Raw genomic sequence first — 6,000 nt, 5'->3', positions numbered from 1 at the left:
CATGAGCTGAATTAAGAGCTATTAGTTACACACTACTATATATAAAGTAGATAAACAACAAGGACCTACTGTATAGCTTAGGGAACTAAATTCAATATCTTGTAATAACCTATAATGGAAAAGAATCTGAAAGAAGTGTGTGTGTGTATAGAGTCACCTTGCTGTACACCTGAAACTAACACATTTTAAATCACCTATACTTTAATTTTTTAAAGAACTATTACTAAAAATTATTTTAAATTCAGACAAGACCAGCAAATACTCATGGAAGAATTTAAAACTATTTTGGGTGCATATGACTCAGAGTTACCAATACCTGCCACATATCATTCATATACATATTGGTCAGAACAGCAGATGTTAATTCCTGGATGGGAAAGATTGGATTGATCTAGGAAAGGACTTACAGCATCTCTTTTACCAAAAGAGAGGGTCCAAAAACAAGCCTGGAAAGTTGGGCAAAGTCTCCTAAAAACCATACCTGAAACATTTCCAATAAAATCTATACAAGTGTTACTGTTTCTATATTCAGCCCTGCCACCATTGCTCAGCCTCTTCCTTCAAGCAAACATACAACACAGGTGATCAATATTTTTAAAACTCACAGATTTTCCCTATCTCCCAGGCTTTAACTGTAACCCTTAAGTCCTTTGACTGGAAACATACCTTCCTGCTGTGTGATAACACACCTACAAATTTTCCCATACAATGCCGTAAGTAAAGAAGCCAGTCTGAAAGGACTACATACTATGTAGATCCAACTATGTAATATTCTGAAAGAGGCAAAACTATAGAAAGAGTAAAGTGATCAGTGGTTGCCAAGGTTTCAGAGGGATGGAGGTGAATAGGTGAAGCACAAGGGATTTGTAGGGTGGGGAAACTACCCTGTATGATCCTGTATGGATGAATGACATTATGCATTTGTCAAAAGTATAAGCTATACAACACAAATGGGTGAATCTTAATGTAAACTATGAATTTTAGTTAACCATAATGTATTAATATCAGTTTGTCAATTTTAAGAAGTGTACCATAGTACTACGAGATATTAATAATAGGGGAAACTGTGTGGGGGAGAGGGGAGGTATATCTGTGCTAACAAAAACACTAATTTGAAAAGATACATGCACCTCAATGTTCACTGTAGCATTATTTACAATTGCCAATGTATGGAACAACCTAAGTGTTCATCAACAGATGAATGGATAAAGAAGATACACAATGAAATATTACTCAGCCATAAAAAAGAATGAAATTTTGCCATTTGTGACAATATGGATGGACCTGGAGGGGATTATACTCAGTAAAATAAGTCAAACAGAGAAAGACAAATACTGTATGTTTTTATTTATATGTGTAAGCTAAAAATTAAACAAACGAACAAATGTAACAAAACAGAAACAAACTCACAGATACAGAGAACTAGTGGTTACCAGGGGAGAGAAGTGGGGGGAGAGAAGTTACAAAGATGTAATGTACAGCACAGGGAATACAGACAATATTATATAATAACTATATACAGTGTACAGTCTATAAAAATATTGAATCAGTATGTTGTACACTTAAAACTAATAAAATATTGTAAGTCAACTATACTTCAATGCTAAATAAATAAATAAAATGGGAAAATCGAAAAATGTCAACAATTTTTATTGCTTAAATAGAAAAATTCATCCTAAAATTCATAGGGAATGTCAAAGGATCCCGAATAGCCGAAACAATATTGAAAAAGAAAAATAAAGTTAATGTTCTTATATTTTCCAATTTCAAAACTTATTATAAAGCTACAGTAATCAAAACAATGTTCTACTGGCATAATGACAGACACAGAGACCAATACAATAGAATAGAGAGCCCAGAAATAAACTCTTGCATGTATGCTATAGTGATTTTTAGCAAGGGTGCCAAGACCATACAATGCAGGAAGGACAATCTTTTCAAAAAACTTTCTGTGTTAGAGAGGGTGGACAGTGAAATAGGTGAAGGGATTAAGAGCCAGTTACAAAATAAGACATGGGGATGTTAATATTTGGCATAAGGAATATGGTCAAGAATACTGTAATATTCAATACATATATTGTAATAACTTTATATGCAGACACATGGTTACTAGACTAATCATTGTGATCATTTTAATGTATGCAAATGCCAAATCACTATGTAGTACTTCTGAAACTAACATAATACTGTATGTCAACCATATTTCAATAAAACAATTTGGGGGGGGGAAACTGGGTATCCACATGCAAAACAATAAATGAAGGTGAACCCTTACCTTAAACCACATACAAAAATAAACTCAAAATGGATCAAAGACCTAAAATAATAAAACTCTTGGATGAAAACATAAGGGAAAAGCTGCATAACATTGAATATGGCAATGATTTCTTGGATATTACACCAAATACATAGGCAACAAAGGTAAAATATGTAAACTGGGATACATCAAAATTTAAAACACCTGTGCATCAAAGGACACAGTATATAGAGTGAAATGGCAACCTATGGAATGGGAAAAATATTTGCAAAATATCTAAATATCTGACATGTGGTTAATATCCAGAAAATATAAAGAACTACAACTCAATGGCAAAAAAATAAATAAACTGATGTTTAAAAGGGTAAAGAACTTGAATAGACACTTCTGCAAAGAAAATATACAAATGGCAGTCAAGCATATGAAAAGATGTACAACCTCACTAATAATTAGAGAAATGCAAACCAAACTGCAATGAGATGTCACTTCATACCTATTAGAGTAGTTGCTATAAAAAACAAAAAAAAAGGACTTCCCTGGCAGTCCAAGGGTTAGGAGTCTGTGCTCCCAGTGCAGGGGCACATGTTTGATCCCTGTTCAGGGAACTAATATCCTGCATGCTGCAATGAGTGGCCAAAAAAAACAAAACAAACAAAACAAAAAATCAAGTGTTGGCAAAGATGTGGAAAAATTGAAACCATTGTGCACCGTTGGTCAGAATGTAAAATGGTGCAGCTATTATGGAAAATAAAATGACAGTTCATCAAAAAATTGAAAATAGAACTACTATATAATGCATTTATTCCACTTCCAGTATATATCAAAAAGAATTGAAAACAGGATCTCAAAGAGATATTTGTACAGTCATACTGATAGCAACATTATTCACAATAGCCAAAAGGTAGACGCAAACCAAATGTCCATAAAGGAATGAATGGATAAACAAAATTTGGTAGATGCATACAATGGAATATTATTCCACCTTAAAAAGGAAGGAAAATCTGATAAATTCCACATCATGGAATAATACGGAGAACATTATGTTAAGTGAAACAAGCCAGCCACAAAAGATAAATACTGTATGATTTTACTTATATTAGGTATCTAGTGTAGTCAAACTGACAGAGACAGAAAATAGAATGGTGGTTTCCAGTGGTTGGAGAGAGGAGGCAATGTGGAGTCATTGCTTAAAGGTTTGCTGAAAAGTAGTTGTTGCTAAGAGTCTATAGACGGTTAGTTTTGCAAGATGAAAAAATTAGGGAGATTGGTTATGCAACAATGCAAATATACTTAACACTACTGAGCTGTACACTTTAGTGTGATAAATTTTAAGGTATGTGTCTTTTATGTTATGTGTATCGAAAACAATTTTGTTTAAAAGACAACTAAGGAAAGGACTTCCCTCATGGCACAGTGGTTAAGAATCCGCCTGCCAATGCAGGGGACACGGGTTAGAGCCCTGGTCCGGGAAGATCCCACATGCCGCAGAGCAACTAAGCCCATGCACCACAACTACTGAGCCTGCACTCTAGACCCCATAAACCACAACTACTGAGCCCACGTGCCACAACTACTGAAGCCCATGTGCCTAGAGCCCGTGTTCCGCAACAAGAGAAGCCACCACAATGAGAAGCCCATGCAACACAACGAAGAGTAGCCCCTGCTCGCCACAACTAGAGAAAGCCCGCGTGCAGCAACAAAAACCCAATGCGGACAAAAAAATAAATTAAAAAAAAAAGACAACTGAGGAATTAGGGCCAGAGCAACTCCCCAGCACCTGCAGGAGCTGTGGGGCAAGGCGCCCCTACACTGTGACTCTGATTAGGGCAATGAAAAGTCCATGAGCTCCGGGCATTAAAGGACAGGAGGTATGAGTGAAACCCCTCAGGATGAGCCTGGAAGGAAGGGCCTTCACACCAGGGCACCCACCTGTTTCTCACCACAGGACTCCCCTGCCGGGCACCAGCATCTCCTGAGATCCTGTGAGATCTGTCTTCCCAGGAAGTGTAGTCTTGGCCATAGCGCCTGATGTGATTCTGCCTTTCTCTGAGGGGTCCCTGGTGCTCTGAGCATCCCAGCCCATCCCAGCCAATCCTCTCTCAGCCCCATCACTGGCAACTTTTAAAAGAGCTGTTTTGGTAGTGATGTGAACAAAAGCTGACTGAAGTAGATTGAGAGGTGAGTGGAGTTGAGAAAGCGGGAAGAGACAAACCTTGTACTAACTCCAGCCTCCGTGAGTGACGTCCGAGAGGCGTTTTGACTTGACCTGAATTACACCAGTGGCTTTACTGGTTCTCCAGCTTGCAGATGGCAGATTACGGGACTTCTCTGCCTCCATAACCAGGGGGCAGACAGCAGAAGCAGGAGGAACTATGACCCAGCAGCCTGCAGAAAGAAGACCACAAACACAGTAAGTTAGACAAAATGAGATGACACAGATATGCTGCCAATGAAGGAGCAAGGTAAAAACCCACAAGACCAAATACATGAAGAGGAAATAGGAAATCCACCTGAAAAAGAATTCAGAGTAATGATAGGAAACGTGATCCAAGATCTTGAAAATAAAACGGAGGCATGGATCGAGAAGGTCCAAAAAATGTTTAACAAGGACCCAAAAGAACTAAAGAACAAGTGAACGGTGATGAACAACACAATAACTGCCGTGAAAAAGACACCGGAAGGAATTGATAGCAGAACAACTGAAGCAGAACGGATAAGTGAGCTGGAAGATAGAATGGTGGAAATAACTGCCACGGAGCAGAATAAAGACAAAAGAATGAAAAGAAATGAGGACAGTCTCAGACACCTCCGGGACAACATTAAACACACCAGCATTCGAATTATAGGGGTCCCAGAAGAAGAAAAGGGAAAGGGCCAGAGAAAATATTTGAAGAGATTATAGTCGAAAACTTCCCTAACATGGGAAAGGAAATAATCACCCAAGTCTAGGAAGCACAGAGCATCCCACACAGGATAAACCCAAGGAGAAACATACCGAGACACATATTAATCAAACTAACAAAAATTAAATGCAAAGAAAAAATATTAAAAGCAGCAAGGGAAAATCAACAAATAACATACAAGGGAATCCCCACAAGGTTATCAACTGATTTTTTAGCAGAAACTCTGCAGGTCAGAAGGGAATGGGATGATATACTTAAAGTGGTGAAAGGGAATAAGCTACAACCAAAATTACTCTGCCCAGCAAAGATCTCATTCAGGTTTGACAGCAAAATCAAAAGCTTTAAAGACAAACAAAAGCTAAGAGAATGCAGCACTACAAAAACAGCTTTACAACAAATGCTAAAGGAACTTCTCTAGGTGGGAAACACAAGAGAAGAAAAAGACCCACAAAAACAAACCCAGAACAATTTTAAAAATGGTAATAAGAACATACATATTGACAGTGACCTTAAATGTAAATGTATTAGGTGCTCCAACCAAGACATAGACTGGCTGAATGGATACAAAAACAAGACCAGTATATATCCTGTATAAAGAGACCCACTTCAGGGACTTCCCTGGTGACACAGTGGTTTAGAATACACCTGCCAGTGCAGGGGACATGGGTTCAATCCCTGGTCCGGGAAGATCCCACATACTGTGGAACAACTAAGACCACGTGCCACAATTACTGAGCCTGCACTCCACAGCCCATGAGCCACAACTACTGAGCCTGCGTGCCACAACTACTTTAGTCTGCGCACCTAGAGCCCATGCCCCACAACAAGAGAATCCACTGC

This window comes from Mesoplodon mirus, assembly GCF_964341445.2.
Source record: "Mesoplodon mirus genome assembly, chromosome: 6".
NCBI classification, from domain to species: Eukaryota; Metazoa; Chordata; class Mammalia; order Artiodactyla; family Ziphiidae; genus Mesoplodon; species Mesoplodon mirus.
The sequence above is the reverse complement of the archived record's forward strand: the minus strand, read 5'-3'. Positions refer to the sequence as shown.